Source organism: Silene latifolia, chromosome 9 (genome assembly GCF_048544455.1).
Source record: "Silene latifolia isolate original U9 population chromosome 9, ASM4854445v1, whole genome shotgun sequence".
NCBI classification, from domain to species: Eukaryota; Viridiplantae; Streptophyta; class Magnoliopsida; order Caryophyllales; family Caryophyllaceae; genus Silene; species Silene latifolia.
This window is the reverse complement of record NC_133534.1, coordinates 26,329,170-26,342,877: the sequence shown is the minus strand read 5'-3', so window position 1 is coordinate 26,342,877 and position 13,708 is coordinate 26,329,170. Positions and strand designations below refer to the sequence as shown.

Below are 13,708 nucleotides of genomic sequence, written 5' to 3'. Positions count from 1 at the left end.
AAATAATATCTTTGATTGGATGACTACTTTCCCCTTGAGACGCAAAAGTGAAATCTTCGATAGCAATAATAGCCGATACTCTGGAGCCATCAGCGTACTCTGTATGGAGTACACACTTACCATCCTGACATATAGTGTCAGGTGGGCAATCTTCGCAGAGAAACGGTAAATAAGTTGCTGATTGAGAAGCGGGGAAGGGAGGATCGACTTGCTCAAAACAATTAATACACCCTTCGCATTGTGTCCATGTAAGTTGGCCTCCAGTATCTAATAGTAGGTAATACGTTTTGCTTGTAGGGTACTCATCTATGAAGGTGCCGATTCCTACTTGTACTAAATATGAAAATGATTGAGTACTTAGTTGAGGTCTTATTAAACCTTCATTAGGGCTTACAGATGTCACACGTGACCTTCTAATGGACTTTACTCTAGCCGTAGACATTTCAATGTACATTTTCATTCTCTCGTTATTGGTTAAGTTTGCGCGATACAAAGGCGATTTTGGAGAGTCTCTATGAATCATTTCAAGGATGAGGCCATTTGAGATTTTGGTAGCATAGATTGTTGTACTTAATAAAACAACAACCAACAAACCGTGTAGCATTATTTGATTAACCATTAATTTTGTTTGTGTTTTTCTTTTTTTTTTTTTTTTTGTTACCAAGGCTCTAATTTAGATCGGGAACATACTGAGATTGTAGTAGGTTTTGATACAAAATTAAATCATGCCATAGCAAACAAGGAAGGGTATATCGAGATACATTTTATGGTGCATGTAGATCTGGAATGAATGGTAAGAAATCAGGAAATGATCATATTTATAAATTTATGACATTAGCTACCTATTAAAAAAATACTCTCTTCGGGACGGATAATAGATAGATTAGGTATACTCAGAGACCGTCTCACAATAAGTTTATTAAGAGATTATATTATAATTTTAAGAAAAAGTGGTACTAAAGCCTAAAGGTAATAAAACAGGTACAAATTCTGATTAAAGATAAAATAGGTACATTTATTATGTAAATAGGTAGAAAATTACTATGTCACGATCAACAACAAAAGGGTAACGAAATACAAATAAAAAGATAAGGAAGATTGGTCTCTCAATAACTTATTGAAAAACCGTCTCTCCCAAGTTTCAGTTTACGTAATTGCTAAATCCCGCGCACTTTGCTCTATTATTCCAATTTTATCCTTCATCTTAAAAAAATTAAACAAAGTTTTATCCCCTCTCCTTCTCTCAAAGCTTAATCAATTTGTTAACAATTCCGTAATTATGGATCTTACTTTGCGCATATCACGAGTAATTTCGTTGTTCTATCAACAATTTCATCGATACGCGTTTTTTAATTGATTGAGCAAATGTTTTTTTTTTCCCAGGAAAATTTGATTTTCGCAATTAGGGTTTTTACAAATTAAAAAAATTCCTTTCTTCATCAGTTGAGTAAATCACCAATGGCCAGATTTCCAAAACCAAATTAAACAGCCTATGTTTATGTGTACGGTTGGTATATGAGAAGAGAGATGCCCATGTTTGGTGGCAATCGGGTGGGTCGAGTCGGATTCGAGTCGGGCGGTTTCGGGTTCGGGTTATCATAATGTCGGATTGACTCGAATTATTTACATTTGTGGGTCGGGTCGGGTTCGGTCGGATCATTTCAGGTTATGACTTGTTTCGGATATCGGATCGGCATGGAGAATACTTTATCGGGTGACGGTTGTTATCGGTCGGATTAATTAAACTAAAATCCTTTAACAATTCATATTAAGTTAAAAAATTTCAATGCCATTCCAATCGTGTAATAACGGGTCCTAACTCACAAGTCACCGCTAATCCCTTTTTTAGGTTTCTTTGGTATTATTCGATATTATCCATAGATGAATACTAATAAAAATATAATGATATTTAATTCAAAATTTTAATTTAAGACTAAAAATCAATGATTAATTATGAATTTATGAAAAAACATCTCCTTTATATGGAGTATAATATTTTATGTGAAATAATAGTAAAATAAATATTTATGTAATTTTGTTTTACCAACTATTAAGACATAAGACCTACGATAAGATTTGAACCAAAAAAATTAGTTAAACCTAAAGTTAAGCGAATTCAGATTAATCCAATTCTATTTAATCCGAATTTGAATTGACCCAAACAGAAAATACCCAATTTTGAAAGTTCATTCGATTTCCTTATTTATTTATGAACGAATAAAATTAATTTGCGGTAAAACAACATGTAGAATGGACTAGTATTTTATGATTGCTAACTTTAGATTAAACTGTGATGGAAAATGAAAATGAATCTGAAAAATTTGTTAAGTTTATTTAAGTTAAATTAAATTAATTTAACTAACTTAAGTTTAATTATCTATGAGTAGTTTTCCTGAAAGGCGGTCTCTCAATAAGCTTATTGAGAGATTATTATACAATTTTAAGAAAAAGTGGTACTAACGATAATAAAATAGGTACAAATAATGATTAAAGATAGAATGAGTACATTTACTACCTAAATAGGTACGAAATTACTATGTCACGATCAACAATAAAAGTATCACGAAATACAAATAAAAGGGTACGAAATATTGGTCTCTATAGCTTATTGAAAGACCGGCTCTGCTAAGTTTTAGTGATTATCTTAAGTTTAGTTATGCTAAATGAAAATTTATATTCTATCTAATTATGTTTATTTCAAGTCAGTTAAGTTCGGCTTTATTAGCTTTAACTAGTTTAGGACCCGTGCAAAGTTGCACGGGCGTGTACAGATTGTGTATTTAAAAATTTTCGTAAATTCTTAGATTTACAACATTGTTTTGGTTTCTTATTTGAGGTAATGGATTTCCCATATGTTACATGGAAATTATATACTTGACAATTACAGTTACAAATACAATACTTCTATAACAGTATAATCTACATATTTAAATTATAGTATTAATTTTTTTTTTTAAATAACATTAGTATTAAGAGAGTATTAATTGTAAAAACATAGTTACACTCTTGTTGTATATTATGCTTACACCCGTCGTATCTCATATCTTTGATTAGAGCATGCATATGCCGACATGTTTCCACCTATGTTAAAGCATGTTAATAATTTCAAATATCGGCAAATTTTACCATATAGGATAAGTTTTGAAATGTTTGCACAAAAATTAAAATTGAAATCAGGACAAAATAAAAAGTAGAATTACGAATTACGTCAAAACAATATCAGTTAACGTATACACTTAAAAACTTGGCGTAAAAGGAAAGAACGCTTATGAATTACACATTATGATATCTCTATAAATTATTTTCTATTTGATATACTAATCAGTATATGTAAATGATCATACTAAAACCTCTCTGAGCTTTTGAAATTACTTTACGACCCGTTAATCGCGAAACATATTTGGTCTCTATGTCCCATAACATTACTCGTGTCTCATATCTTTTGATGTACATATTCAAAAGTCATAAACTAAGTTAAATTTATTTTTTATTTTCAAGGTATTCAATATTTGACTGGTAGAAATTGGTACAAATTCAATTTAAAAATCAATTTGAGGTTCATTTTTGTTAACATGGTGGGCTCATTTCATTCAATATTAGTCGTGTATGAGTTAGTAGATATAAATTTGGTGATCATTGTGGGCCATTTGATTAGTGGGCTAATGAATTTTGGTAAAATTGTGCCTAGTATGAGGTGAGTATTTAGGCGGGAAATTAAAAAAGATATTTATGGTTTGTGTTTTATTATTTATAAGAAATAAGAAATAAGAAATCGATCACTTTTATCAATGTAAGTAGAATATAGACTGGTAAAAGTAACCAATTTATAAGAAATAGTGAACATTATGTGTAAAAATGATTGTTTTTTTCTTTTAAGTAATCACTGTTAGTAACAAAATATATAGTGATAACTTTTAATATCAAAAGCTAAATTTTTACCATAAAATGCTCATTTTTATGTGATCTCACCATATTAGGGTATCATATCATAGTATAATTTGTGATTGAGAATTAGGCCATGGACACTCTAGAATGTAAACCCCTTATTCATGTTCGCTAACGTTAAATATACATCCAATCAAAACTCTTTAATGCATACCCTTTAATCCTTTATTAATGTTTCAACAATGTCAACCTACTCATAATCAAATTTCATTCGTATAAATTGCATTAACTAATAAAATATTTTGAGGGAAATCGGAGATAGTCTCTAAAGAAGTTATTGATATAACATTGTAATCATTTATCGTTTTCATGACCATTATATAATTATATTGTTAATCATGACTTGAAACGACTCTTTAACTTTGTATATATTCTTATAATAAGTGTACTCATTTTATTTTTAACCATGTTTTCATCTGTTTTATTGCCCGTGGTACTGTTTGTATTATAATTGTAAAATAAGCTCATAATAAATTTATTATGAGACCTTCTCTAAAGACATGATAATCGAAGATCGGCAACAAAACTGATAGATGAATCATCTCAACCAAAACTTTAAGGTGATGGTTGAAGCCCAACTATTATAATTATTTATATTACGCTCCATCACTCAAATGTTCATTGGGCATGAAGAGTGGTTAGTGCACAGGCTCTCCCGTACCGTGTGCTGAAATTCCACTTCGTAAGTTTTGAGGAGTTATTAAGTTTCGAACCCGTGACCTTTGATCACACTGGCTCTGATACCATGATAGATGAACCATCTCAACCAAAATCTTAAGGTGATGGTTGAAGCCCAACTATTATAATTATTCCTATTAAGTTCATAGTAAAATAAAATTAATCAAGATACTATGACAACTGTTATTGTTTTATTAATTAGTATAGATAGTTAGATTGAAAGTTATGAACACTTCAACATGACTGACCACTTTAACAAATAAATATTCACACCGGTTTAAAAACGTAAAAGAAATGATTTTGAGACTAACAATTATCTAAATTGCATGATTAAACAATATTATCTAATCGAGTAAAAATTTGATGCTTAAAAAATTTAATTCATGCCATCAAACAATTGTATATACTATATAGGATATGAAAATTATTTAAAAAAACCACAAAATTCTAAAACTAGTTATGATATTATGGAGACCTTAAAATATAGAGAAGTTAGTAAAAACAACAATAAAATATGGTGGTACAAATTTTTTGTTAACAACATAAATTTTATATATTGGGTTATTTAGTTAGTGGGCCTATTTTTAAGGAATCCTAAAATCTATGTTAAAAATGTGGAGTGAGGTTTTGGAGGGAAAAAAATATGTTATGGTTGTTGTTTTATTATTTAGCATGTTCCTTAGTTTATTAGGCATGTCTCTAATGTGTTATTTGATGATCTAATTTCATTAATGTACACTTGTCTTCTAATAACACTATCTTTTAAATGGCACCCTCCTATTTACTTAATCTTTGTGCTAAAAGTAGTTAAGGTAAACAAATAAATGAGACACTCTCAATAAAAATGATAAACAAATAATCGGAACGGAAGAAGTAAGCAATTATTATAACATTAGTTACATTATCTTGTCATCTTAATTCTTAATTAGACGTTAATTACTTTTTGATTACTTGAACGTAAACTCAAAATAATTCATAAATCACTGAAAGATTGCAGAAAATATTAGTCTTTGAAGCAAATATCTATGCCCTCTCGATATAATTTTTTTATGACAAACAAAAGGAAAAACAAGAGAAGAAACTAATAGAATACATATTGATAAGATATAATTTTTATTCACAAAGTAAATTCTTACATTTTAAAATTACCAATTTCTAACAAATGATTGGTAAGATCGATGAATGAGAAGTTTTTAACAAAATGGTTTAAAACCCGGTCTATGGGCCATTTATATTGGTTTTTTTTATAAGGCAATAAAATTAGATTGATCCACTAAGGTAGAACTAACTTATCTCATTCTTTGGAATTATAGAGGTAATTTGAAGCCACCGGCTTTCAAACCCTCTCGAAAGAGTTGGACATAAATGTCCAATAGAAGCCATGAACTCGACAACTTTTAGTTTTAGTTTTCTCGTCTTTTATTAACGAAAAAAAGGACTTAAAAAAAAATATCAAAGTACCGGCCGCAGCTAAAGCAATGAACTCCGACTCCATAGTCGAACTTGTTATACAAGTTTGCTTCTTAGAAGCCCATGAGATAGTTCCTCCACCAAGAAAGAACACCCATCCACTAGTAGATGAATGATCCTCCATGTTGGTGATCCAAGTAGCATCGGAATACCCTTCTAAAACCGAAGGAAATCCGACATAGTTCAAACCATAATCCATGGTTTGCTTCAAGTACCTCAATACACGTTTCACCGCAACCCAATGCTCAAGGCTAGGATTACTTGTGTATCTACTCAACTTGTCAACGGCAAAGGCGACATCAAACACCCAATCACTTGAGAATACTCAAGTTGTGAAATAGCTTCACCTTTATTAGTATTAGGCATAAGCTTAACACTAGGATCCATTGGAGTGTTAACCGGAGAACAATTTCCATGATTGAACTTCTTTAACACTTTCTCAATGTAATGAGATTGTGTCAAAGAGAATCCCTTGTTCTCATGCTTGATCTTTATACCAAGTATCACATCCGCCTCACCCTATGAGCAAAGCGTTAAAAGTAAAATCTTGCTTTATTGCTCTACCTTATGAGTTAGCCTCATGGATGAGTTTAGTTCAATTCATCCACGCTCGCGGAAAATAGTGGTCGCAGGGCCTATTATGGCCCGGTCGCACTCGATTCTCGGGTGACACTAATAATAAGATATTTTCTGGCACTGATCTTGATTGGTTTGAGCGATGCACTGGTCCTTTTCTGCCAACAGTGAAGGATCTGGGTAGTCCTCCTACTGCCGGAATGCGCTTTTCCCGTGAAGTTAAAGAGAGAAACAACAGAATTGGTTGTAAAAGAAGGTTCGAAGATTCGTACTGTTGGAAAAAGCCAAACGGATGAGGCTATCATTGAAAAGCAATGTCTTATACAATGCTTTGAGGAATTGATGGGGGATCCTCATAAATAAAAGGGCTCAGATTATGGCCGAGGCTTCGCATTCAGAAAGTCGGAATATTGAGTTTATGGATTACATTGCGACGAATTTGGACACAAACAGAGTAGTCAGTGAGTCCTATAGGGAAGCTCTGGCGCTAATAGGGGTGGTGGTGCCCAACAGCCCACTTGACCAATTTGCCATTCTCCCATTGATTCCTATGAAACTAGGAAATTTGTATTTCTCATTCACAAATCCATCTTTGTTTATCTTTGCTAACTCTCGCCTTTGGTCCTACTTCTGCTTTATTTTGTGACTAAAAAGGGAGGAGGAAACTCAGTACCAAATGTTTGGCAATCCTTGGTAGAGCTTATTTATGATTTCGTGCTGAACCTGGTAAACGAACAAATAAGGGTTCTTTCCGGAAATGTTAAACAAAAATTTTCCCTTGCATCTTGGTAAATTTTAATTTTTTGTTATTTCGTAATCTCCAAGGTATGATACCTTATAGCTTTACAATTACAAGTCATTTTCTCATTACTTTGGGTCTTTTATTTTCCATTTTTATTGGCATTAGTATAGTGGGATTTTAAAGAAATGGGCTTTATTTTTTAAGCTTCTCATTACCTGCAAGAGTCCCACTGCCGTTAGCACCTTTTTTAGTACTCCTTGAGCTAATCCCTCATTGTTTTCGCGCATTAAGCTTATGGATACGGTTATTTGCTAATATGGTGGCCGATCATAGTTCAGTAAAGATTTTAAGTGGGTTTGCTTGGACTATGCTATGTATGAATGATCTTTTATATTTCAAAGGAGATCTTGGTCCTTTATTTATAGTTCTTGCATTAACCGGTCTTGAATTAGGTGTAGCTATATTACAAGCTCATGTTTTTACGATCTTAATTTGTATTTACTTGAATGATGCTACAAATCTCCATCAAAATGGTTCGTTTTTTAGAGTAAAGGGAGGTTCTTCAGTAGCCATCGCAGGGTTCATTGCTTTTTTTTTTTTTTCAATAAAAAGGAGCCTAGTCCCCGAAAATGCTCCGCGCCTAGGCGCGCCTAGGTTCGTTTGTCATTGGGGCTTACAATTTGCCTTGTGACTTCTTTCTTTGGTCGAGCCTTCTTCGGACGTCGATCAATATATCACTCGCCGCTCTGTCATTGTCTGATTTTTGATTGTTTGATCCCACTCGAAATTATGTATTTACTAATAGTCTTTTTGCCCTTGCTTGGTAGTTCCGTTGCAGGTTTTTTCGGGCGTTTTCTAGGATCAGAAGGAACCGCTATAGTGACTACTACATGCGTTTCATTATCTTCGATCTTATCTATTCTTGCTTTTTATGAAGTCGCACCGGGAGCTAGTGCTTGCTATCTAAGAATTGCTCCATGGATTTCATCGAAAATGTTTGATGCTTCTTGGGGCTTCTTTGGCGACCGTGAAGTCACTGGAAGAATTGCCGAGTAGATAGATCAGATCCGAACGTGGCTATTGCTCCACGGCGATACGGACTCGACCCGAAAGGACCCACAACGGGGCATCATAGCATGTCGGGAATAAGGGAGGACATACTAGACGTAACCACTCCCTTGGTTGGGGGCTGTGCCGCCCTGCCTTTCGATCGATACACAGTTGAGGAGGCCGATCACGAACACTACAGGTGTGGGAGGCTGGGAGCGATCCTAGTCAGGGAAGGCTAAGACGACGCCTCGCATATGGGTAGCAAGAGGGCGCTTATGCCCAGACGGTGGAGTCTTATGGGGAAGAGCCCGACTATATAATATAAGGGCAACACACCCCCCACTTCAAGCGCACCTCTATATCGACTGAATCACTCTAAGGATCTAGTTGGTGGAACCGGTGAACCACGCGAGCTGGTTAGATGCGTGGGGCAGAGGGATCGTAGTACCCCCTTTTCCTTTTCTTTGCTTCGGTAGTGAATCATCCACTAAAAAAAAGAGGCAAGCCTGCACGCTTTATTTGAGACTACTAAGGTGGGCGGTGGACTCCTTCATTAGGAAAGGGAAGAAGGGGCCTAAGCACGGCAGATGCCGTACACTTGAGTGGAAAGGTAAAGGGATACCTTTCCTCTTTTCCCGGGCCTTTTTTTTAAATAAGATATATGGTTTCCGCAGAAAATCGAGTTGGTGAGCCGTGTGATGGGAAACCCTCCCGCACGGTTTGGAGAGCACTGAATTCGAATGAGAGGTTCACCACCACATCATTGCACGCAAGGGTAGCTCGCTCGATTCGCAGATTGGTCCGACTCGTAATTCACTTCTGACTCCGTGTTCGATAGCCCGACCGTAGTGATGTTAATTGTGGTTACATTCATAAGTAGCTTGGTACATCTTTATTCTATTTTATATATGTCTGAGGATCCGCATAGCCCTCGATTTATGTGTTATTTATCCATTCTTACTTTTTTATGCCAATGTTGGTGACTGGAGATAACTCTCTTCAATTATTCTTGGGATGAGAGGGAGTAGGTCTTGCTTCATATTTGTTAATTCATTTTTGGTTTACACGACTTTAGGCAGATAAAACAACTATAAAAGCTATGCTTGTCAATCGAGTAGGTGATTTTGGATTAGCTCTTGGGATTTCGGGTCGTTTTACTCTCTTTCAAACAGTAGAATTTTCTACCATTTTTTCTTGTGCTAGTGCCCCTAGAAATTCTTTGATTTCTTGCAATATGAGATTGAATACCAGAACTCTTATTTGTATTTTACTTTTTATTGGTGCTGTTGGAAAATCTGCACAGATAGGACTGCATACTTGGCCACCCGATGCTATAGAGGGTCCCACTCCAGTATCCGCTTTGATTCATGCAGCTACTATGGCCCAGCTGGCGTTTTTATGATAGCAAGGTGTTCCCCTTTATTTGAATACCCACCTACGGCTTTAATTGTTATTACTTTTGCAGGAGCTATGACGTCATTCCTTGCGGCAACCACTGGAATATTATAGAACGATCTAAAGAGGGTCATAGCTTATTCAACTTACAGTCAATTAGGCTATATGATCTTTGCTTGTGGCATTTCTAACTATTCGGTTAGAGTCTTTCATTTAATGAATCACGCCTTTTTCAAAGCATTACCATTACTAAGTGCGGGTTCGGTGATTCATGCCATGTCGGATGAGCAAGATATGCGGAAGATAGGGGGGCTCACCTCCTTGTTCCCTTTTACCTATGCCATGATGCTCATGGGCAGCTTATCTCTAATTGGATTTCCTTTTCTAACTGGATTTTATTCCAAAGATGTGATCTTAGAGCTCGCTTACACTATGTATACCATCAGTGGGAACTTTGCTTTCTGATTGGGAAGTGTCTCTGTGTTGGAAAATGTGTCCTAAACAATAGTGCGATCACATGATTTAAATATCATTATTAAATCTCATACTAAGAATACGTGAGGGATGATTCTTTATACAGTCGACTGACCGTCATTAATCGGTAATGATTGGCTAACTAGAGTTTGACATTACTGTCGTGTAACGGTGATAGTCAGTTGATCCCTTTAGGTCACACCTATAGGATGAGGCCCAAATAGATAATTAATTAATTGTATGAGATACAGATTAATTAATTCCTTAATTATGAGAGTGCAAATTTTGCGTCTTATTGTAATGTGATTAAATAAGATTTAATTTAGTAATTAAGTGTTAAATTACTAAATTAGTTGAGGTTTTAATATAAGTTTTGAGGTAGAGGTAATTAGTTATTTAAAGTTACAATAAGTTGTAATTTTAACTAACTAGTAATTATGGGACCCATTATATGTTGATATAATGGTAGTATACTACTCAAAAAGTGGAGTGTATATTATATTATTAATTGTAATATTTAAGTGTTAAATTATTACATTAATAAAATATGTAAGATAGTTAAACATATGACTTATAAGCATTTGTGGGACAAATGACAAAAGGCAAAAATGGACCAAAAATGATCCAATATTTCGGCCAAAACAAGAGAGCACAAGATGCTCTTTTGTCTTTGTTTGTTTTGATAAAGCATGATAGTGACTTGTCATATGAAACTTTTATCATGCTATATCTTACACTAATGTTCCCTATTCACAACATATACTAAACAAGAGCTAAAAACAAAAGGAACAAGATTCCCTTCATGGGGAAGAGCCACCGGTTTTGTGCTCTATACATGAGCACTTGTTGCTCATATTTTTCCACTAGTTTTTGCTTGTTTTTGCTTATGCTTCTCTCTAACTTTCCTCACATGCAAGTTCATAAAAACCTCTCTAAAAATACTAATACTTATCATCTATTACTAGAGGTATAGTAATATAATAACATTAGTATTATTAAGGTTATATTTCTACTACATATCTAGTTAATATTAGTAGGAATTTTTGGGATTAATCTTGGGTGCAATTTATTGGACTGGCTTCTATACTTGGAGTCTTAGGAGGATCATCCACCATATTTAGCTCAAGAACAAGTGAAGGAAGGTGACCTTACTTGTGCCCACATATTTCGAACCATTTAACAATGTAAGGAACATTGTTTTTCTTATAAATCTTTCATTTTGTTATGCATGCACTAGATCTAAAGAACAAATAATTAATAAGTTAATTAGTTCACTATTATAGGAGTCTAATAATAGGTATATGAATCTAACAAGTGGTATCAAAGCATAAGGATGTTGCATGCATAATCGGTTATTGTTTTTCCGAGTTAAAAGGTTAACATATAAAACTAAAAATTTGTGATTTATTAGCATAAGCCACGAAATCACCATGCATGTTATATATTCTGGTCCTAAAATGTTTTTAGGTCATTTTTATGATTTATGGAAATTTATTGCTCATTTTAAGGATTTTTGGTCATTTTATTACATTTTTATGACTAAAATGGGAATTAAAATGCTAAAAATAGTTAAACTTCGTTTCTGACCTTGGAAATTTTATATGACCTCACATGCATATTTTACAAGTTGTGTGTAAAAATTCGAGTTAATTTGATTAATATTGCATGATTTATGATTTTTATGAGATAAAAATGGATTAAAAGAGGTAAAATGGTTAAAAATAGTTAAATTTCGAATTAGGCTATGATTTTTAAATATGATGTCACATGCATAATTTAAATAGAGTATGTAAATTTAGAGATTAAAATATTTCTTTTAGCATGATTTATGGATTTTTGAGTAAAAATGGCATAAATAGTGACTATTTTAGCAAAAAATAGCTAAAACGTATTGCATGGCTTGTGAAAATTATTTTAAGTTGCATTAATATCCCAATAATCAGATCTAAAGTTGTAAAAATTATTGGATTAAGTTTCGGATACTTTATATTTTTATGAGATAAAACCGATAAAATGCAACTATATTTTCTCAAAATAAATTCGAAAATTTTAACCATGATTTTTGACATTATGAGTGTCATGTATTTATTCAAGAATGTTCAAAAAATTTAAAATTCAATTTTTGAAATTTTTATGATTTAATGTGTATTTATTTCATATATATTATGATTTTAAGGTAAAAAATGAGCATAAAATTAAATCAAGTTGAATTATTGTCAAAAATTTAGTGATGACTGATTTTTCAGTCCTAAAATGTGTTAGGATAATTAACTTGAGCTTAGATGTGTTTTATGTGTTAATTAGTGATTTTAAAAGATTATTATCACGCATTTCCATGAAACCGGGTTATATGTACGACATAAGTTAAATAGGGCGATTTGGCACATGATATTGCATGATAGGTACATATTATAATGCTGCATATTTCAATTGTTGAATGTCTTTTATTTATATAATTTTGAATTATGTAATTTTATCTTAGTATGGCCTTAGTTTTAATCGATATTACCCGTAATGAAAGGGAATATTGATTCGGTTGTAATTTAATGTGATCTCGTATCACTTTTATTTTTATTTTTATTAGTTTTTCCATTTTACAAATGTATAATAGGAATAGCTTTGTATTTTTATTATTATTTGTAATTATGGAGCATCTTCAAAGACGGTGCCATTCCGAAAGGTGATCCGACAAAGACGGTGTCTTGGGAGGCGCGCCATTTGAAGATTCAAGGGACCAAAGGAGTTGGTTTCCGAATATGTAATAGATTATTTGATTTTCTATTTTAGGAAGGCCATACTAGGAATTTTATTTATTTCTTTGCATTTCTTTTAATATGTTGCATGCATTGCCAAATCGCCATAACAACACATGCATATCATATCAAGTCATCGACCGTGTCAATTATAATTATCGTAGTTCACCGCTTTAGTTCACTTAAAACGTGATAGATGATAAATTGACAAGACCTCTCACATATAATAATTAAGAAATAGCCTTACCAAATAGTAGAACCCATGAAGTACCAATTTCATAAGGGAGTTAATCCGGCTTCACCGTAATACAAACCTTGTTACTTTGGCGAAGTGGGGTAATAAAATGTTATTACATCGAAATTTGGATTGAGCTCAACGGAAGTATTGTTGACCGTAGTCGCATGTGTTCCGGGCTAAAGATGAAAATTAGAGTAATTTTTATCGACCGAGAGTTCTAAAAGTAGAATCGATTAAAGAGTTAATCCACCGAGTTATATTAATAAGGGATGAATCGGCTCACCGTGCCCGAGTTGATATGAATTTGGATCTCGGAATCATTTATGTAGTTGGGTGGAGGTCACTACATAAATGTTAAAACTTGTTTAAATATGTTTACAAGTTTAA

At 33.4% G+C, this 13,708-nt stretch overlaps 1 pseudogene; it reads left to right on the top strand.

The window, feature by feature from the left end:
• The first annotated feature begins 7,045 nt into the window (after nt 1–7,045).
• LOC141600767 (ATP synthase subunit a-like) lies at nt 7,046–8,467 on the top strand (annotated as a pseudogene).
• The last annotated feature ends 5,241 nt before the right edge of the window (nt 8,468–13,708 follow it).